At 47.2% G+C, this 22,487-nt stretch overlaps 1 protein-coding gene across 1 annotated transcript in view; it reads left to right on the forward strand.

Moving 5' to 3' along the window:
* Positions 1 to 22,487, forward strand: part of TRPM8 (transient receptor potential cation channel subfamily M member 8) — a 117,465-nt gene that overhangs the window by 5,186 nt on the left and 89,792 nt on the right. The window lies entirely within an intron of this gene.

The raw sequence follows: 22,487 nt of genomic DNA on the forward strand, positions 1-22,487 counted from the left end.
ATGGACATGGTTGAGACATGATCTCCTTTCTAGTTGTTTTCTATTGTCCCACGTGCTTTTGTTCTCTTTTCCTCTATTTCAGCCTATTTTTAGATGAATTATTTTCTCTAATTCCATCCTATTTCCACCATTGGCTTGACATTTTGAAATGGTTGTCCCGGGGTTTACAAGACACATTTTCGATTTATCGCAAATGTATCTCACATTTTTGATTTATCACAAATGTATCTCAAATGATAGTACATAGCTTCAAACGTGGCATAAGAATCTTACAACAATACATTTACGATTCCTTCATCCCTTCCTTGAGTCCTCGTCGCCATATGTTTTACTTTTACATATGTCGTAAACCCCATAACACATTGTTTCTGTTCATCTGAAATGAATTCAGTTAATCTCTAGAGCAATTAAAAGCCGAAGAGTGTTTTGTATGTACTTTCATTTTTACTGTTTCTGGAGAGCTTTATTTCTTTATTATTGTATTTCTTTGGTCTGAAATTTTTCTTTTATCATTTCCTGTAGTATGTCTGCTGACAATAGATTTTTTCTTGGCTTATTTTTTGTTCGAAAAAATCTTCATTTGGTTTTCAGTCAAAAAAATGTTTTTGATGGTTATGGAATTCTTACAGTTAGTTCTGTTTCCCACCACGGCTTTAAATGTCACTCCATCGTCTTCTGTATTGTCTAGTTTCTGGTGAGCTGTCTACCATCATTCTTATTTTCGTTCCTTTGTATGTTATGTGCCTTTATTTGTGTGCCATCAAGATTTCACCTTTGTTTTTCAGCAGTTCGACTGTTATGTTTTGAGGGGAGTGTGTGCACACACATTGATATTTTTTTCCTGTTTGTAGTTCTATTCTTAGATCTCTGGTTTGATATCTTATATTACTTTTAGATAATTCTCAGACAGTTTATTCTGCCCCCTTCCTTCTCACTCTTCCTTCTGAAACTTCAACTGTGTGTGTGTGTCCATCTCGTATAGTCTCACTGCTCGGGGATCCTCTGTTCCCTGCCTGCCCCCTACTCTTTGTTATTTTTATATTTCGGTTCAGGTGATTCCTACTGATCTATCTCTACGTTCACTAGTTTTTCTTCAGCTGTGTCAAGGATACTGATGAACTCATTAAGGGAAGTCTTCATTCCTGATACCATGTTTTTATTTCTAGCATTTCTATTTGACCTTTCCTTATCATTTTTATCTTTGTGCTTAAATTATTCATCTGTTCATGCATGCTGCTCAACTTTTCTATTACAGCCTTTAAAATATTAAATTATAAAGTTCAGGTTTGAAGTTTCCAACATCTGGGTCATCTCTGGGTTGACTTGTTTCTTAATGATGGGTTGGGTTTTTTTTTTTCTTCTTGCTTTTGTTTTATTGGATTTAGGTCATCAGATATAGAAGAAACTTAGGGAAATAATGTTTTCTTGGAAATCACGATTCTTCCTCTGTCAAGCCATTAGTGAAGGGAGTTGGTCAATCTAGTCAAAAGCTGAGCTGGGTTTGGGTTTTATTGTTGCTTTGATTACATTCAGTGCCCTATATGCTTCAAATTTCTCAGTGGTGGGCTGCTTTTGCCTTATGTTTAGGGCAGACTTGGGTTTCCATAGGGTTTTTCTCCATGTTCCTGCTCCGCCCTCAGTTTTCAGCCATTTCTGAATTGATCACTGAATGCCCATCTCACACACTGGGGGTGGAGGTGGGGTGGGGTTGGAAGGGGTGTCATATCCTCCATGATCTGGTTCCTTTCCCAGGAGTGGCTGCTAGTCGCTTGTTACTCTGTGCTAGGTTATGTCATGGGTTTTCTGTTATTGTGGTCCATCTCCAGTCTTAGGGAGAAAAGAAAAATTTTTGCCTTGCAGAAGACATAAATAAAGTAAATGTTAACCCACAGATTTGGAGAAGGTATTTGCGAGGCAGAAAACTCCACCTCCTAATGAAGGATTAATATTTAGAATATATAAAGAATCTCTTCAAATTAATAAGAAAAACAATAGAAAAAAGGACGAAAGACTTGCGAATGCCTTTCAGAGAAAGAAATCTCCCTTACTTCTATGACCTGAACACAGCTGCTGTGTACCTGGGTCTTGGTGTGTGAGTTGCAGCTGGTTTTTTTTTTTTCCTTAAATACTTATTCCCACCCCCATAGAAGCCAAATTTTGCATTGTATCTGTGTCTGGACATCTTTGCCTGGTATTGGTGTAGAATTTTAGGCTCAAGATAGTCTAGTGCTCTCACCAAACAGTAAATTCTTTTCTACCTTTCCCCTGGGTGAAATGCATCTCTGTTCTTGCTTTGAAGGAGACGCGTTCTACTGCTCCTCCCCAGAACTTTTAAGTTTTTCGAAGAGGTGTAATTTTTAATTGCTTTATAACATACTCTTGCATGTTTATACCACGGTTAACTGCATCGCTGGTAGATCTTTAGGTTTTATTTTATTTTCGCAATTAAGACTAGTGTCTGCTGTAACATATGTGTACCTAAAATTTGTCTGAATTTCCTCAGAATACATTGATAGGAGAATCGCAGAATGTATGAACATTTGAAAGCTTTTAATATACAACGCTAAATTACTTTCCGGAACGTGCGATCCGACCTGCATTTCCATCACTGATGTCAGAGTGGCCCCGTTTCCTTCTCCTTCATCAACACTGACCATGACCATGAGAAGAAAACATTGACCACATGCAAAAAAGGCATCATTTGCCTCTTGTGAAAACTAGTTGGGTTGAGCATTTTTTTTTCACATATTTATTAGCCCTTGACGTATACTATAGTTTTAGTATTTTTCTTATTCATTTATGCAATACTTTATATTAAAAATGTGTCTATGTCATATTGCTGTAGTTGTGTTTTTCAGATTGTTGTTCTTTTAAATTGCTCGTAATAAAAATAAATAAAAAAGGGCCAAAGACTTAAACTGTACAGAAAATCTGTCAAGAAATTGTTGAGGAGAGAATGGTCCAAGTGTTAAATGCTATCGAGAGGTCGAGTCGAAGGAGAAGCGTTCTTTGAGTTCGTCTGCATGGATACGATTGCCGGCCTTAGGGAGAGACCTGTGGACCGGGGGATGGAGGTAGCGATAGTGATATGGATTGCTGGGACATGGTTTATTGGTTGGGAATGCTTTTGGCTGCAGGAACCAAAAACCTGATTGATAGCAGCTTAAACCAATAAGATTTATTTATTCATTCTTGCTACCATGAAGCCTGGAAGCGTGGGTTTTGCAGCTAGTGATGTCCAGGGCAGGACCTCCTTAAGTTCTGATTTCCCTCAGGGTTGTCAAAGGACGGTTTGTACTTGAGTTTTCATGTCTGTGCTCGTGCCGGAAACGAGAGCTGGTGCCAGCTCTGTGTTTGTCAGGCTTCAAATTTTGTTCTTTCTCCATTTATTTTTTTGGTTCTGTTAACTAATGGTTTATATTTTCTTCTGATTTTTTCAAAGCTCCAACTCTTAGATTTATTCATTAGGCTTACAAATCTAATCTCTTCTAATTTATGTTTTTACTTTTTCGTTTTGCATTTGATGCATTCTCTTTGCTTTATGCTTCTTGCTGTGTGAGTTCTTGCAGTGATTGCCTGCTTCATCATTTTCATTCTTTCCTCTTTCAGGATGGAAATGTTTAGAGCTGGAATTGTCTTTGGAGCCAGTAGCGTAGTTTAGCACATACAGGTGGGACTTTGGGACAGGCTGCCTGGGTTTAGAGCTGGCCTCTGCCACTCGCTGGTTGTTTGACCTTGGGAAAGTATTTACCCTTTTTTTGTGCCTCTGCTTTTTTCTCTGTGGTTAAGAATAGTGCCCTCCTCACAGGGCTGTGGCGAAGGTTAAATGCAATGATATTTTAAAACTCCTCAGTAGCCACTACGTGGTAAGCGGGACTTAGGCGTTTGTTGGACTCATTTTTTAACAGCTGCCGAGTGTGCCATTGCTCACGTGGATTGTCCTTTATTTAACTCACTCCCCGCTGGTGAGTAGACGGTTCTCGTCTTTGATCTCTTGACTACTGAAAAAGCACAGAGCCCTGCGTCTCCTTGTACAGCTGCACCACGTATCGAGAAGTGTAAGTAGTGAGCGGAATAATTCGTAGAGAATTGCAGGGCTAAAGGGCGCATCCGCACGATACACCATAGGCATTGCCGAAATGCCCACCTTGGAGGGTCTGCCAATTTATAATTTATGGTCCTGCAAGCAGCATCTTCCTCAATGAAGTATATCATCAGGATCTTTGAGCTTTGCTATTCTGATAGGTAAACGCGTTTTAATCTTCCTTATTTTGAGCGTATTTGTCTAGGGTTAATGGCCATCGCGTTTCCCTTTCTCTGTAAACCGCCCTTTTTTGTCCTTTGCCCCTTGTACGTTCTGCTCAGGGCATCAGGGGGCCTCGTGGTTGGCCCTGATTGAGTGACTCTGCGGTAGAGAATGTAGGGGGCTTGGAGATGGACCCTCGGGCTGTCAATTTCCTGCAGTGGGCAGTCAAGTTCGTCATGACGGTAACACCATTCATTGAGCAGAGACTGTGCTAAACCGTTTACCTATGTCTTATCCGTCGATCGTCTCTACAAAGGAGGGAGACAACCTGTGTCGAAGTCCCAGTTCTGCGATTTGCAACCAAGGTCACCTTGGGCAATTGATCTGAGCCTCAGTTATATCACCTATGAAATAAGAATAGTATCTGCTTCATAGAGTTATGGAGATTAAACAAACAAGCTAGGTGAGAGCACCTGGCATAGTTCTTGCCATAAAGTATAAGGTTTGGGGCTGGAGAACAGGCAGAAGAGACAGGCTACTTCTGAGACACCACGATGTCATGCGTGGCAATGACAAGGGTATGTCGGTCGGTCCCATGTGTGTAGCCAGGACAGAAAGCTAGGTGGAGGGGCCCTTTTTCAATTAGCATCCCAAATCTCATGGTTGTCCTGAGGCCTGGAAAAAACCTACCAGCTTATTTCAGAGAATAACTTTTGGATCTAGTTTTACATTTTTAAAAAGCCAAATGGAAACCAAATAAGTAAGTGTGAGTGCAAGTACAAGGACAGAGATTCTAAATTGCTCTGCTCTGGACTCTGGCTAAATTACTTTCTTCTCCTTTCTGGAGGGCGATGCTCGTGCGTTTTCCAGGTGTCTGCTTGTGCTGTCTTTGTCGGCTTTTACGGGACACCTGCCGTGTTGCAGGTAGTGCCTAATGGACCCGAGAGGTCTGATGATATCACACTTTTTTTGCCGCAGCTTTGGATGGCTGCGAGCAGGGCATGCTGCCTTTCAGCCCGTGGCCCTCCTCCTTACCCGGGTGTAAGGCTTTTGCTAACCCTTCTGATGGCTTCGAGGATTATGGGAAGGAAATTTCTAAGCTGCGGTGGGACCTTGGGTTCCATTCCCCCAAGCAGCTCATCTGTGGAGACGTGAGGTTCAGCTCCAGTCCCATTTACGGCGGGGATTATGAACCCGTCCGGATGTCCACCTGTCCGTTAATTGAGGACAAGTCTCAGGAAGGGGAGACTGTCTGTTAATGTCGCAGAGAGGGTCATTTGATGTACAGCTAACATCTGAGAAGTTGGAGTCACATACCCCCATGGCTGGGAAGTGCAGGTAGCAAGGGACCTGACTTTTACCATGCGCGGAAGTAGTTAGACCTGTTGTTGATCAGCAGGGGACAGACCACCCGAGAGAGCCCTCAGTGCCACTTACCTGCATGGAGCTTACCTGCGATTCCACTGTCCTGGGAAGCATGGGTGAGAACAATTGGGAACATAGCTGTCATGCCCCAACTGTGCATTATGATTATAGGGAAAGCCTTTCCTCCTTCTTGCTTATTGGAGGGGACAGACCACTGGACAGTGCTGCCACTGAAATAATAATAGTGACAATAGCGGTGTCACTAAGTATATCTTTTTTGTTCAAACTTTTCCCTTTTTAATATAAGAGTTATCATCACAGAGCACTGTGTAAAATATCCACATACAGTTGAAAAAATACTCATAAGCAAATACCCTGGGAATCCCGAAAAAAGATCAAGAAATGGGACATTGCCAGCCCTCCAGAAACTCACCGCGTGCCACTGCCCACATAGGTGACCCCTGTCTTGACGTTTTGCTGATGACATCCTCACCCTCCTCCAGTTCTGCACGTGTGACCACGTCCCTAGGCAACAGGTCATTTTGGTTCGTTCTGAGCTGCATATACAGGGGCGCGTGCTGGGTGGTCTCCTTTGCAACGCGCTGCTGCCTCAGCTTGGTCTCCCGGGAAGAGGCTCAGCGGAGTTTAACGCAGGACGTCTCCTTGGGGTGCCCTTGGAACTGACCCCCGTGGAAGGGAGGGGCTGGCAAAGGGGGAGGGCAGAGGGAGAAGTCGGCCGTGATGCAACCCAACCCCGCAGGGGGCTCTCTGCCAGACGGTTCTGCAGATCATCCCCCGTGGGACCGCGACGGCTGGGCCTTTGGACACCCACGCTGATCGGTCGTTAGATCTGGCCCACCCCACGAAGGGGCACGGCCTCGGGCCAGGCGGCACTCCACAGCCAAGGGGACCCTGGCCGGGGCTGTCGCTGGGGCCCTCTCATACCAGCAGCTCCGGGCCGGCGTCTCCATCAGCACAGGAGGACAGTGTTAGGGCCGCCTTGTTATCAAGGGTCGTGAAAATGTTTTAATTTCTTCTAAAGTTGGAGGAAAAAATTGGATATGGCCCCGGCTGCATTCTAGTAGTCTCTATACCAATAAAGTCATCAACATATTATTGTATAATTTTTATGGCGTAAGAGGCCCACGAAGTCACCGTTCCCTAGGACTCAGGAAAGTCATAGCGACGCCCCATGAGTGCTGTCCTGCTAGGGCCTGGGCGGCATAGCACAGCATCTTCCGAAATCTGAAGCCGGTGGGCATGGCACTTGCTTTTGGCACCAGATAATTTTTTTTATTCTCTTAAGAAATATCCTCAACACCCTGCTCCGCCCACCCCACGAGTTTTGTTTTACTAAACATTTTGATCTTTAATTATATCGACTGCCATTCGGACAGCTATCCATATGCTTGTGTTGTTTTTTGCCCTTTGCCCATCCAGTATTTTGAATCATCTTCACTAATTTCCCAATGCTAAATAGTCCCAGAATATGCCCCGTTTGGTCAAAGAGCTTTGTTCCTTCTCCTGCTGTGGGAGTTGGTTTTCCCCGATCATCGTGAGTGAGCCCGATCCACAATTTTCTTGCTTTGTCCTGTTTTGTTCAGGGTTTTGTTGTCCTAGCATCTCTTGCTTGGTGGAGTCAACTGGGAAGCTTTGCATAGTGTGTGTGTGTGTGTGTGTGTGTGTGTGTGTGTGTGTGAACAGTATACATAGCATGCGAGTTATTTGTAAGCAAATTGTTAAAACTTCCCAGTAAAGCTTCTGTGAGATCTGAGACATGTAATAAATGTCTCCCACTTAGTTTTTTAAGTTATAAGTCTACTTCAGCATTTCCCAAACTATGTTTCATGGGAAACTTGTTTTGTAAGATCTTAAAAAAAAAGTTTCCTAGTAGGAAATGCTGTTTTAAACTAAGTTAAACCGTTTTCTTTATAAGTTTCACGGGGCATTTATATGCTAATTGCATCTTCGAGAAAGACTAACATATCTATCACTTCTCAGAATTATAAGACCTTGTGTCTTGTGGAACGCGATCTAAGGAACACTAAAAAAATATTCATTTTTTTTGTCTCTTCCCTAGATATTTTATTTTTCACTTCTTGTTGTCAGGACGCCGACTTTGTCTCACATTTCTAGTCAGCAACTTTCTTTCTTTCTTTTTTTTTTGCTGGACTGGAAACCATATAACAAACTTGTTAGAACTGTGTCAGAAATAATCATACATATTTACGATTTCCATAAGTCTCCAAGTTTGTTTGTTTGTTTGTTTGTTTGTTTTTATCAGTAAAGCGGTTTCTATACAGACATGTTCTAACACTCATTTGGGCTGCTGAGGGGTCACTTGTGTTTCTTCCTGTGTTCTAGACCTGAGCTGACTGGGACTCTTGCAGGTAGCAGTGTGACTATTAAAATTAAACTTTAAATGAATTAAAATTGAATAAAGTTAAAATTTCAGTTACTCAGTCACAATAGTCACATTCCACGCGCTCTATAGTCAGATGTGGCCGATGGCGATCGCATTGGACAGAGCAGAGATGGGACACTCTATCATCATAGAAAGTCCTGTTTGCCAGTGCTGGTCCAGGCAGTTGATCTCGATGGATGACGGAGGAATCTGTATTTTAAACCAGGACTCGTAACTTGGTTTGGAAGGGTGTATATCAATGATCATTTATTGCCATTCGTCTAATGAGAGATCTCCGGGTAGAAGCAGACGGTACTGCTCGTCTGGGAAGAGAGGACATGCTTCCGGTTTCATAATAGCCTTCAGTGCGGACTGTGTCGGGCTCAGTAAGAACCTGCTTTCTGAATGTCTCAGGAGGGCTAACTTTGCCTCCCCAGGAGGCCATGAGCGTTTTTGGGGGAAGGATCACATCTTTGCGTTCCAGAATGCACCACGGCACTGGTCCCCGGGCTCTGCACGTCATAGCAGCTCGTCACCTTAGTGATTGCCTCTCAGGGCGATGGCGTCTGGAAAGACAAGTCACATCTCATTTGAGCCGTCGGCAATCTCTCACAACAGAACTTCCAAGACACTTTAATGAATGCGTTCACGGCAGCTCTGTTAATGTGCGTTGGCTCAAATCATCAAAAAGATGTCGTATAGCCCAGGGCCTTAATGACAAAACCCAAAATCCTTAACATGGTCTGTGAGACACTGCGTGATCTGGACCCGCCATAGCTCCCACCACTCTCTTCTCTTTCTAGAAGGCGCCGGCATTACTGGCTTTCTTCCAGGTCCTTGAAAGTCTGGCTTCTCCCTCTGATTGTAGTAAACAGGATCAGTGTCCTTTTAGAATGAAGTGTCCTTCTGATGGTGCTGCCAATCCTATGGCCACACCTCCTCTGCTACGGAGGGGAGGGCATGACCTAAGATGGGCCAATGAGATGCCTTCCAGGGGTTCCCCGTAAAGATGCTGGGAGAGAGAAGCCTTCATTTTTCTGGAGTTGGCAGCCCCAAAGACGGCTGTCTGTGGTTCACACGTGCCCAGGCTTCTCTCCCTCTGGCATCTAGGAAGCCATCTGCAGTAGCGGAGAGTGAGGGTATCACTCAAGGGAAGCAAAGCTGAGAGCGAAAGCGGGGGGCTGTGCAGAGGGGTTCTTAAGCCAAGCACAAAAAATATTACCCGTAAAAAGAAATGGATACATTTGACCACATCAAAAATCAACAACTACATACACCTGACACTAATATCAAATAATTCGAATGTCAACTCCAATTGAAGAATAAAAATTAAAAAAATTTTAATTTGAAAAGTGAAAAAAATCAACACTATTCCTCAAATGATACCATAAAGAAACAGTGGGCAAAGACGTTTGCAACTTATATGACAGAATATATACTTTTGATATAATAATATAAAATACATTAATAATATAAAAATATAGTCCAGGTCAATATGAACCCATCAATCAAAATAAGACAGATAACACAGTAGAAAGTGGGGCAAAGATTTGAATATGCCCTTCTCCACAGGGGAACTCTAAATGGCCAGTAAACAGTGCTCTGCCTCGCAGAGAGTCAGGGAAATACAAATTAAAACTACAGAACGATATCATTAGGTACCACAGCGTTGGCGAAAGTTTAAAAATCTGGTGACGATACTAAGTGTTGGCGAGGATACGGAGCAGCCGGAATTGGAGTTCCCTGCCGGGGGGGCAAATAAATTAGTTCCACGCTTTAGAAAACTCTCGGGCACTAGACACGCCTTCAACCAGCCTTTCTCCTCCTGTCTAAGGAGCACACACCCCAGAACAGGTTACGGACCCTGGAGAGGCTTACGAACACGTGCCCCGAGGAACGCGCATGGAAACGTCAGCAGCGGTCCTGAGCGAGTCAGCCGCGTCGTCGGCGAGGACAGTCATCGCAAGGCGCCATGGGCTGGGGGCTTGAACCAGACGTTCCTCCCGTCACCGTTCCGGCGGCCGGGAGTGCCCCATCAAACATCAGCAGGTGTTTCATGCCGAGGCCTTTCTTCCGGGGTTGCAGAGGACTGTCTCCACCGGTCGTCCCTCTGTGTGTCTGTGTACTCGCCTGCGCGAGTCACGCGGAATTGGGTCTCATCGGAACGGCCTCGTTTAACTTAATTGCCTCCTCAAAGGCCTGATCCCCAAATATAGTCGCCTTCCGAAGCGCTGGGCGGTCAGGACTTCATATCAATTTTGGGGTGGGTGGGGACACGATTCAGCCCATAGCACAAACTCAATAATGTCTGTCAGCAGGAGAGTGGATAAAGAACTTGCGGGGTATTCATACCATGGAAATCGGCCGCAGCGCAAACAGCTGAGCTATACATAATGAAAAGCATGCGTGACTCTTACAGAAACAGAGTTGAGCTAGGGAAGCCGTTGGACGCTGCGATGTGCCACTTAGTTAGTCTCCTCCTCAAGGAAAGGCTCGACATCTCAGCTGCTGGGAGCGCAGCTGGCCGGTGCCTTCGGCCGTCGCTCCTCCGGGGGCTGCTTCCGTTACAGACGGCCGCCTCACCGAGGGCGCACCCACCCGGGACCACACATAATGACTAATCGTTGTGGTCATCGTGGCCCAACTTGGGGCACCTCTGAGGGACCCTAGAGGTCAGCCAAGGCTGCTATTGGATCTGAATCGCCATCCAACGGTCTGCCCACTCTTGCTTCTGTTCCCCGCCCTCCCTTGTGGTGCTGTTGGTCCCAAGGGCAGCCTGCACAAGGACCCTGTGCTCCAGACTCCAGCTCGGAGTCTGCTGCCTGTGGAGCCCAACTTGGGAAGGTTGGTTCCAAGACTGGTTCTAGAAAGGAGGTTGTATTAGTTCCCCAGGGCTGTCGTAACAAATGACCACAAACTGGGTGGCTTAAAACGAGACATATTTATTCTCTCACAGTCTGGAGGCTAGAACTCTAAAATCAAGGTGTTGGCAGGGCAGCTTCCTTCTGGAGGCTCCGAGGGAGAGTCTGTTCCATGCCTCTCTCCAGGCTTCTGGTGCCTTCTGGCAGTCCTTAGTGTAGGGGCCCCCATCCCCCGGGCCATGGACCAGTACCGGTCTGTGGCCTGTTAGGAACTGGGCCGTACAGCAGGAGATGAGTGGCAGGCGAGCGAGCGAAGTGTCATCTGTATCTGCAGCCGCTCCCCAGCGCCAGCATCACCGCCTCAGCTCCACCTTGGATCATCAGGCGTTAGATTCTCAGAGAGCTCTGCTCCCTGGTGCCACAGAGGTTGGGGACCGCTGCTTTTGTATTTTGGGCTTGCAGATGCCTGCCTTCCTTCCTTCCTTCCTTCCTTCCTTCCTTCCTTCCTTCCTTCCTTCCTTCCTTCCTTCCTTCCTTTCTCTTTCTCTCTCCTTTTTTAAATAGAGATTCTTGTCATTGGGCTTAATGTAATTACATTGGCAAAGACTGTTTCCCCAAATTTGGTCACATTCACAGGTTCCGGGGAACGTATCTTTTTGACATGGGACATTCAACCCACTACACGGGTGATAAGATGGGGTTTTAGACCTTGTGCTGTTGGGAGCTGGCACAAAGCGGAGGTCCAGTCGTTGGTGGGGAGTGGGGACGGCGGAGTGCTGGAAGGAGCCGGGGTCCCCGGGGCAGCGTTTCAGGCAGCTGGGAAGTGTGGGTGCAGTGGTGGCTCTAAGAACAGTGGGGTTTGTGGCGACGCTAAGCTCCTTGATGTGTCCTCATTGCTCTGAACAGTGCTTGGCACCAGGCAGACACTTAGTAATATTTGCTAAATGAAAGAATGAATAAACGCATGAATGAATGTTTATTGCAATGCTGTTTATAATACGGGGAAACTGAAAACGGCCTTTTCGTTCAAAGAAAGAGGGCGCATGGTTGAAGTTATTATAGTGGTCTCTAAAATACAGTGCATCTTAAAAATGTATTTATCGACATAAAAATATTCATGAAATGTTAAAATGGAAGATGCAAGTGAGAAAAGTATAGCTTGAATCGACGCGATTTTGGAACATATACGTATTTACTAAAATCTGAACATAGATCCAACAACTGTAAACAGCTTTTTCCCTTGGTGGGATTATAGGAGACTTAAATGTGGTTATGTGTACTTCCTTTTCTAATTTCTAATCCCTTGTGTCGATTTCAAACACGACTAAGAGGAGAAGAATGTAGGAAGACATGCAGCACATTTTAAAAAGCTTTCCCACAAGAATAGTTAAAACAATAGGAAAATCAGTAATTCAAGTAGAAGTCACAAGTCACCCATCCCATGGCGCTGCTGGTGAATGAGGGGTACTGCACGTGAGGATGGCCGCGCACCCTGACCATTACGTAATGTGTGCCTGTCACCGTGCGAAGTGATTTCTGTCAGTTAGCTTGGTGGGTCTCAATGCTGCCTGCACGTTGGGATCGCCTGGGGAACTTACAGTCGTGACGTCTGGATGGCCGAAAGCAGAATACTGTCGTTTGCCCGGGCATCCGTGTGTTCCTCCCCCCGGAGACGCTAAGACACTGCCCGAGTTTAAAACCACATTGTGTTGTTATATCTCGCACCAACCCTAGAAGGAAGATTCAGTTGTCATCTTCATTTTATCGGTGAGGGAAACGAGACACAGAGAGGTTAAGCATCTCGCCTGGGGTCGCACGGCTGGTCTGTGACTGGAACGCAGGCAGCCTGGTTTTAAAGCTGACCCTCCTGAGCAAAACCCGTGTGGCCTGTGTGCTCTCCTGGGATGCCAGATGCCTGGGTTTAATTCGATCAGTCTTGCATTTAACTGAAATATGGGTAAACAAAGGATCACGATATATTCAAAAGTAACTTATAACTGATAAGGAACTATAACTATTTAAATATGAGAAATTATTATTTCTGGTCACATTACTTTCCATGTGCAGTCTTAACCATTTTACCGAATGGAATCCATGATTTGACAAGGTTCTAGGTTCTTTATCTTTTTTTGTGACTAAGGTCTTCAATTCTTCTTTTACAAGGTTATTTTTACCAACCACGTAAATTTGAAATGAAACTGTAATGGTTAGAACGTTTGGGGCAGGAATCTAGTGTGCGAATCGTTCAGGAGAAAAGAATTCAGATCTGAGATTCGGAAACCCTGAGGCGCGTCTAAGCGAGTCAGCAAGGCACCGCTTCCCCCTGGGCACGCCCAGGGTTGGTTTGCTGATTTTTGGCGAGGTTCATTAATTGCACACACATACTGAGCACTGTGCTTGACCGCTCTGCAAATGTAAGAGAACACCAGGGTGCAGAGGTCACCGTCTCTGTCCTCGTAGCAGTCACGACACAGTGGGGGAGCCTGACACGTGAAGGGGGCAGTTGTGGCCACGTGAGAGGCAAAAAGCGGGAAGTGGCTGGTGCCCGCTGAGAAAGGTTCTTGAAATAGGAAGTGCTTGAGTTGCACCTTCGAGGCCAAGTGTAGGAGCCAGCCAGGCAGAGGACGTGACAGGCAAGCCCACGTGCACGCATGGAGGAGAGAGAGCATCGGGCGATGGGGGGCCGAGGGGAGCACGGGTCAGAGGCAGTTGTGAAGAGAGGAGAGGTCTGTTGGCCAGCCAGTGCGCTGTCGTTCAAGTTCAGCCAGGGAGGCCGAAGGGAGTTTGCAGGGAGGGCAGGAATTCGGCAGGTTGGGCCAGTCAGGCGAACTGTCCCCAGGTCGCGGGCCGTCGTGCGCCTGGGCTCGTCCTGAAGGTAAAGCAGTTCCTCTGAGGGTGCCAGCGCACTGCTTCTACCTTTGACTCCTCGTCACCGTTTCTCCTAATTCTTCCCTGGCATTCAGGAAGTTTTCGTCCTGTGTAGAGCGGGCACCTTTGCTATTAGGGGTCCGAGAACAGATGACAGAAAAAAAGTAGAAGAAAATGAAACGGGTGTTTGTTAAATGTCATCAGCGAAGTGACATTTAATGCCATCACTGCTAAAAAGGGTCACTTCATCGTGGAATCACAGTGTGTCTGCACTGTACCCAATGGAACCATGAACCCGCCGGGCTGTCAGAAGAAAATGCAACAGGTGTTTGTTAAATGTCATCAGCTGGAAGTGAGTTCGTGCTGCCTCGGGGGCTGACCGGATGTCATGCAGAAACGGGGCGTCTGAGATAATTATGGGCGTGGCCAGGACACCCAGTGAGTCATTCGCTCAGGGATCTCTCTGAGCTCAGACAATTCCTAAAAAGCCTGTTGTGTCAAACCACCAAGGATGTTCTCAAGATGCCATCATCTCTGGAACCAGGAAGCTAATGGCAAAGAAAAGAAAAAAAAAAAAAACAATTCTCACTACAACTTGAGGGGTTGGAGGGTGGGGCAGGTCACTTTACCGTAAGGATCAGGTTGATTTTGATCCCAATAGTTTGTTTTTTCTCTCCATGTCAGTCATAAGAGAGGAAAAATTCTCGAAGCGGAATCTGTAACCTGTCCCTTTAAAAGAACACATTAAAGTACCCAGTCCTAAGTGGTTTTGAGCACACAGCATCACAGGACTCGATAAATAATTGATATAAATTAATGTCCAATGAAAGACACATATCCGCACTGATCTATAATTACTGGAAGCAACCTCATATATTTTTCATAAAAGTGTTTCGTTGCAGTTTTTTTTTCTTTAAAATTCAGTGTATTTAGAATTTAAATGGCTTTCAATAATTGCTTTCAACTGCTTTCAGTGGTGCAGCTTCTCCGCCAGTACTGGCATCAGAGAAGCCTATGATCTGGCTGTTCTTTCTCATCTTCTCTTCTGCCTGGCTCTCTGACCGGGGATGGTGACACCACAGAAGGAGTCTGGGACAAGCAGGAATACCTGTGGACACACCTCAGTAGTTGGCACTCTGCACCTGGCTCCCAGCAGGCCTCAGGGGTAATGTCATTGCTTCCGAAGTTTGTGGGAACAGAAGCCAGGTCCAGGGTTGGCCCGAGAGTGAGCCTACAGCCCAGCCTGTTCATGGTTCCATTGGGTACAGTGTAGACACATTGTGATTCCACAATGAAGTGACCCTTTTTAGCAGTGATGGAGATTTTAGTGAGCGTTGTAAATTAACTTCCCCCAAACAATCATTCAGACAAATCAATAAGAACGAAAACCTGGTTCCGCTCTGGGAGGAAACTGGCCTTTGTCATTAAAGCTGTGAGCTCTGGAGTCGGACAAACTGGGGTTCGAGTCCTGGCTCTGGTACTTGCTGGCAAAACTCGGGCAAGTCGCTTCATACTTTTGAGCCTTAATTTCCTCATCTGTGAACTGGAGTAATAATCCCTACTCTGTGGGTTGATTTACACGATTAAATGAATTGGAATACCTAAAGCTTCCGGTACAATAACCGAAAGCTAGTCTTTGACAATCAATCAGGACAGGTGAAATGGATCATTTGAAAAGGTCTGTCCCCAAGCCGTGCATGTGCCTGTTGGTCCACGCGGATCATGCGGGGAAAGCAGCAAAGAGCAGAGTCCCGTCCCCAGAAGACCGCGAAGTTTTGACCATCAAACTTATCAATGAAGAACTAGTGCGTATGGTATTTTCCTTTCGATGTGTTTTTGAACATACGAATTGCACATTTTCTGTTAAGTGTCGTGTGTTGGAAAACCCTGTTTCCTGCCATTAAAAATGGTTCCCTATCATAACAGGCAATGTTACAACCTCAGGCTGCGGGTTTGGCTCACGGTTATGCGAACGAGAATTCCAGAGAAGCGGTGGGGTATAAACGCGTCCGTGTTTCTGCTTGTCCTTCCTCTGCTTCCTCTCCCACACCACTTCCTCCCTTTCTGTTTTTCTCCTTTTGTTCCTGATCGGCCTTGGAAAATTGAACGTTTTGCACATTAGGATGAAAAAGGGATTTTTTTCTAGTTTTGATTTTGCCATGAATCATTAAATGTCATAAAGATACGGTGCCTTCTAGCTTCTGGTCGAGACTGGCTGGTTGTTCATAGGTCCTATTTTCTTTTCTTCCTGGTCATACAGCTAGACTCAGTTTCCAACCTCTGCAAGGCAGATATAGGCACAGAGCTGAGTTCTGGCCAGTGTAATGTGGTTAGAAGCAATATTTGTCACTTCCGGGCCCAGCCTCACAATTTCCCAGCTTTCCACTTGTCTGCTGCGTGAACAGGTGATCTTCCAGAAGACTCCAAGGCCCCGGGGAGGCCAGAGCCAGAGCCCCAGGATGGAGGAAACTGATGCTAGAATACCATGCGGATAGCCACCTGTCGAACACTCATGTTCAACTTGGACAGGAGCAGGAAAAACTTTTTTTGTATTAATTCTCAGAGGTTGCGGTTGCTTGTCCGTTTGAAGTAGGTCTCATGAATTGGTCAGTCAACCAGTATTTGCTGGGCACTGGCCCAGTCAGGACCCATGGGAGGCACTGGTGCGGTGCCGGTCGCTATCCTCTCTAAGGCTTAGGGTCGTTTACACCTGAGATGTCACGTCCCACAGCCGCTGTTTTTCCTTTGGCAGTTTGCGGCAAGGTGAATGACAGGCATTGGACATATTTGAGTCTGGATTATTTATCCCAGTCTGGATTTGGGATAAAGCGAGTCAGGGGCCAAAAGAGTAAAAATAAGCCAATGCACCTGTGGTTCCCAGGACGCTGCAATGTCTCGGCCGTCATCTGAGTTGTAACTTTTCTCGTGTGAGGGGTAGAGATGTCTAAGTTGGAGCGGATCTTTAACCCAGAGTCTACAGTCGATCAGAGAGAGCGTATTCAAAGGGAAGTTCAAGGCTTTCTTCTGTGTCCAGTGACTCTAGCGGTCTCCATCTGGGGGGTTTGCTGCTGATTCAGATGGCACACATGGGAACCTGACTTCCGAGACAGGGAGAGGGCTCCCTGCTGGAGAACATCGCGGGGCGGTGCCCTGACTCCCAGAGCAAGCGCCACGGCCGGTGCTCAGGCTCAGGTCTTCAGCCTCTCGCTCGCCGACTCCTCGGAGCTGTCCCGTCAGCGACAAAACGTGCCACGCGGCCTGGCGGCCCCCCGCTCCGCACCCTTCCCCGTTATCACAGTTCACGGAACCGTGACCAGTGAGAGTCGTAAGAGCTGAGTCGGTGAACACAGTGTTCAGGGAGGTGTTCTTAACTGATCTCCACCAGGCCGAGGCAGTAGGTGAGAACTGACAGCTCGTCTTCTCCGGAAACTCTGCTGGATTTGGCCCAGAACGCGCCAGAGCCTCGCGGCTCCGAAGCCACTCTTTGAGAGCCCTTGACATCCCCCTTTCACGACCAAGAGGGGTCTGAGTAAACAAATGTCACGTGTGTTTATTCCTGAATTCTGTTTCTTCCAGTTTCATCTGATGTTCTAATAATGTGTATTAACTGACCGCTCCATACGTAGATAAAAAGGAATGTGAAAATTAAGAGTTTCTCTTTCTATGAAACTATTAGGTTTCTAGTGCTGCTGTAACAAGTTAGTACACACTTGGTGGTTTAAAACGATATGAATTTTGTGCCTTAAGATTCCGCGTGTTAGAAGCGCGACCTGGGTGTCACAGAGCGAACATCGAGGGCTGGCAGGCAGCATTCCTTTCTGGAGGCCGGAAGGGAGAGTCGCTTCTTGATTCTCCCAGCTGCCCGAGGCCGCCCCCATGCCTTGGCTCTTGGTCTCTTCCTTTTAGCCTCTCTGACTGTTCCATCGTCACATCTCTGGCCCCGACTCCCCTGCCTCCCTCTTCCCCTCGAGAGGACTCTGTGGTTCCTTCGACTACCTTGGGTCATCGGGCAAAATCCCCCTGTTTGAAGGCCAGCTGAGTAGCAACCTCAGTTCCTCTCCCCCGTGTGGCCTACCATGTTCACAGGCTCTGGGCATCAGGACAGGGACATTTGGGAGGGGGCACAATTCTGTTTACTACAGCAGTCTACGCTGAATGCTTCTCAAGAATCTTTACATTTTTGCTGCCCTTCGAAGAAACTGAACATGCCGCCAGTCCTGCTGACGTCGATGTGAGGGTTTCGCCTGCAGGCTTGGGGGGCACAGCAGTGGCGGATTAGAAGTAACTGCACATCATTCCCCAAGCCGGAGCTGGACGACTCGGTCGATACCCGCTCTTTCTCACATCCTGTCATCCAGGCGTGCTGATGTTATACAATTCATCCCCCGCCGCCCATCACCATTATCACTCCCCTCATCCCTGTCGGCACCAAATCGTTCCTTCGTTTCCATGGCTAACCTGGCGGTGACCCTGAGATAAAGCCCTTCGGTGCCTACATGCTTGCCAGATAGATCCAGACACCTCCGCCAGGCTCACGAGCGCCCCCGCTCACCTGCTCAGTCTCCCCGCTCAGCACCAGCCCCCACCTGTCCTCCAGACTCCAGCCACACATGTCTGTCTGCTGGTCCATGTCCTGCGTTTTGGTCCATAGGGACGTGGTGGCAGGGCAGGTTTCTCATTCCTCTACGCCACTGCGATGCTTGCAAGTAGGTACCGGTCTGTGTTAGCCTTGGTGACTTCAGCGCTCAACATTAGGCCGGTATGTGTTTGGCACTGAGTCGGTGCTACGCTGATAAATAAAGCAAACGATGAAAGAAGAACAGATCAGTGGGTAAGGACAGAGGTAAACATGAGGGGGTGTGTCTGAGCTCACGCCCCGAGGAAGAATTGCCATCAAACGCTGGCTCGTTTTCCGTAGATAGAGTGGCTTCGAGGGTGGCCACCGGCGAACAGCAAAACGGACCCATGAGTGCAACGTCAAGGCCTTTCATTAAGGTTTCACGTGCAGGCATGGCTGGCCTCAAACTTGGGCAGCAGAATTGCCCAGGAGCAAAGACCTCATGCAAACGGGGCATTTCCACACATGAAAAATGGACTTCTGTGACGTATGGTCACGCGGCTTTTATTGAGTCCTACCATGTGCCGGGCTCTGTGCCAGGCCCCAGAAAAAACACTGGTGAAGCTTATAGACTAGAAGGAAGAGAGACGATCCGTCACATGCAACACCCCAAAGAGGTAGCTCATGCCAGGTAGTGATCAATGTACCGATGAAAAACCAGAGACAGGGCGACATGACAGAGTGATCAGGGTGGGGACCAGGGAGGGCTTGTCGAGTGAGGGACCCGGAAGATGAGCGTGATATCGATACTATGATGATTATAGTGATGAACACTGCCGAATGCTTACTGCGTGCCAAGTACTATTTCGAGAGCTTTACGTGTATCGACTAATTGAATCCTCACAAGATATCTACAAGGATGGTGTGATTATTAGTACCATTGAATAAACAGGAAAACCGGGCACAGAGAAGTCAAGTCACTTGTCCAAGGTCACATAGCCAGTAGTGAGTGGTAGTCTGACTCTCCAAAGTGCTAGCTCACGATCGATTTGCTCTCAATAAGAACAATAATAGTGATAACAGCAGGGAACACTGCTTGAGAAAGGTACTACTCTAAGAGCTTTCCGTGGGTTAGGTACCAAGTTCTCACAAGAACCCTGGGTGGATACTGCGATGATTGTCACCGTTTTCTAGACGAAGAAACAGACCCAGAGAGGTTAAGAAACTTACCCAAGTTCATACGGGTGAAATGGCAGAGCTGGGACCTTCTCCCAGGCCATCCGCTTCTGGAACCTGAGCTTTCACCCTCTGCCCTACGTGCGAACTCGAAGGTCTGGGGGAGTTTTAGACATGGCAAATGGAGAGCACCTGCCGTCTGAGGAGGGACGAGGAGGGGATGCCGGGAGGGGAGGGTGCAGGGTCTTATCCTGGCTGTACTGAGAGCCACCTGAAGGTTCTAGAAAGGGGTCTGATCTGATCCCTTTGACGAGATGGCATCGGAAGAGATTGGAGCACAAGTGGAAGCTGACAGACCCTCTGGCTTCTAGGAAAGAGATGGCAGTGCCTCGGACAAAGGAAGCGTTGACCAGAGAAATGGTCAGACTTGGGGTATGCTGAATCAGTCGGAGGCAGAGCCGACAAGAAATACTGACGGGTTGGGTCTTGGGGAAAGAGAAGAACCAAGGGCGGCTCCAGGGAGTGGGCAATGGCGTCATGAGCTGTTATGGGGAGGGCGCAGGTTAGGGGCTGATGGTTGTTGGACTCACACACTCTGATTGGGGCCTCTAAGGTCTGAGATGCTGGTTAGACACCCAATGGGGATATCAAGGACGATCCCGAAATTCCTGAAAACATCACTTATCTCACAGAAGTGTGGGTGAAAAGGGCCGCCGAGACAGTCTTGACCTTCCCTTGAGTTTCATTGAGGCCAAGCTGCCTCCCTGTGCCTCTAATCTGAGTAACTCTGAGTGTGTGTCTGTGCGTCTGTATGTCTGTGCGCAAGCATGTCTGTCTGTGTGCATGTCTCTGTGTGTGTCTGTGTCTCTGTGTGTGTAGGCATGTGTCTGTCTGTGCTGCGTCTCTGTGTGTGTCTGTGTCTCTGTGTGCATAAAATGTGTCTGTCTGTGTGCACGTCTCTGTGTGTGTCTGTCTGTGTGTGTAGGCATGTGTCTGTCTGTGTGCACGTCTCTGTGTGTGTCTGTGTCTCTGTGTGCGTAGGCATGTGTCTGTATGTGTGCGCATCTCTGGGGATATGTGCTCATGTGTGCGTCTAGCACTTTAGCAAATAGGTGAAGCAAAAAGCCTCTTAAAGCAGTCAGCCTGGATTTCAACCCTGGCTCCACTGGTTGCTAGTTATGTAACTTTGGGCAAATTTCTTGATCTGTCTGCGCCTCAGTTGTGTTATCTGTGAAACGGTGCTGATGATTCTCACGGCATCTACCTCCAGGTTTGCTTGGAGGCTCAGTGAGTCTCCACATGGAGCACTTAGAACTGCGCCTGGCACAGAACAGGTGCCCAGTGGGCGTTAGCTGCTGTCACATGCGCATATCCGAAGAGAGAGCTTCTGGTTGTAAACTTGTTAAGAACGGAGTTCTTCAGCGCATGAATGCCCCGATACTTTCCTGCTTGCAATATCACTGTCGCAGAGCCGATCTAAGGAAAAAGCTGGACAGAAAGCGTGTCCCTGGAGGCTGGCTGGAATGCGTCACGCAAACAGGACTGGATTCCTGCCACAGCACCTGTTTCTTCATACCTAGCGTGGTTTTCACTGGCCTGAATTCCTCGTGTGTGGAGCTTTGTTTCCGGCATGTTTGAATTCGCAGTCCCCAGCCCAATGCCTGGTTCGATGCATGGGGACAGGGCTTCTAAGGGTCAGCATGCTGTGGTGCCTACTATCTCCTTGGAAAATGTCCTTCCCACCAGGTTACTTTGGGGGCAAATATTCAATTATCATCTAAGGTTGCTGGGCTATTTTCGCGCCTGACATTTGAACCCTGTTCCCCTCAGGGACCACTCTGTGGGATGGTAATACTTCTAATAACCCTAATTGTCCACTGCTTTTCATGTTCTCTTTCCATTACACTCCATCACCTGTAGCCATCATGCTTTTAAGCTGCTTCGGGCATCTCTCGTCGTGGTGGGTTTTCATCCCCCAAAGCAGAAAAGGCAGAGGGAGCAGTTCTGTGAACCCAAGTGGGCCTGGAATGTGTTTTTCTTCCCATCCCGTTACCACATCAAAGTGGTCAGAAATCACTCAGAACTTATTTTGTCTCCTTAGGCAAAGTTTCGGTAATTTAGATAAAAAGGAAGAAATGGGCTCTTATTGCCTGGAGCTTTAAAATGGGACAGAGCGGGGTCATATAGGCCAAATTGATGACTCGTGTGAATCTTGGTGCTCAAAGTGGTTTCATTTGCTCTCACACTCGGGAGCTGAAGCATGCTTGGGCTGGAGTCAGGGCAAAATATTTCCTCAAAAGACCCCCTCCACCCCCACCCCAGCGCCCAGGTCACTTTGTCTATTCGAATGGCAGATTTTTAAATGCAGGTTCTTCCGAGGCTCTTTGAAATTACATGCTTTAGGTCTCAAACCCTGTTCCTAATTCCTTGTTTATCAGCATCAGTGACAAGCTCGTCTCGTAGCCGAGAATGCTGGTGCATGGCTGTGGTCCGTCGCGTGTGACGGGCACAGCTCAGCAGCAGTGCACACTCACCGATTCTTTCCTCTGTGTCGTGGCACCTGAGCTGAGAGCGTTACAGGTGAGGACACTAGGATCGGAGAGGTTGGGGACCTTGCCCGAGGTTTCCCTAAAGCCCGGCCTTTAATCTAGACCTGTCTCCCGGGGATGGCATCCTTAACGACTATGGTATCCTGCCCAGTGCCGAGCGATTTACTATAAGCGCCTAAGGCAGTCGCTGTTTATTTATGTTGGCGAATATCAAATACTTGATCTGTGAGACTGAGTTATTCGTGGTCCTTGTCGCTTTGGTACCCTATCATCTGTCTCTGTCTCTGTCTCTGTCTCTGTCTCTGTCTCTTGGTCTCTGTCTCCATCACTTTCTGCTTCCATCTTCATCCGTATCCACATCCACATCTATCATCTCTGTCTCTGTCATCCTTACCTCCATCATCCCCATCTCCACCATCCCATTCTCCATCATCTCCATCTCCACCATCCCATTCTCCAT

This window comes from Pteropus medius, unplaced genomic scaffold (genome assembly GCF_902729225.1).
Source record: "Pteropus medius unplaced genomic scaffold, Ma_sr-lr_union100, whole genome shotgun sequence".
NCBI lineage: Eukaryota > Metazoa > Chordata > Mammalia > Chiroptera > Pteropodidae > Pteropus > Pteropus medius.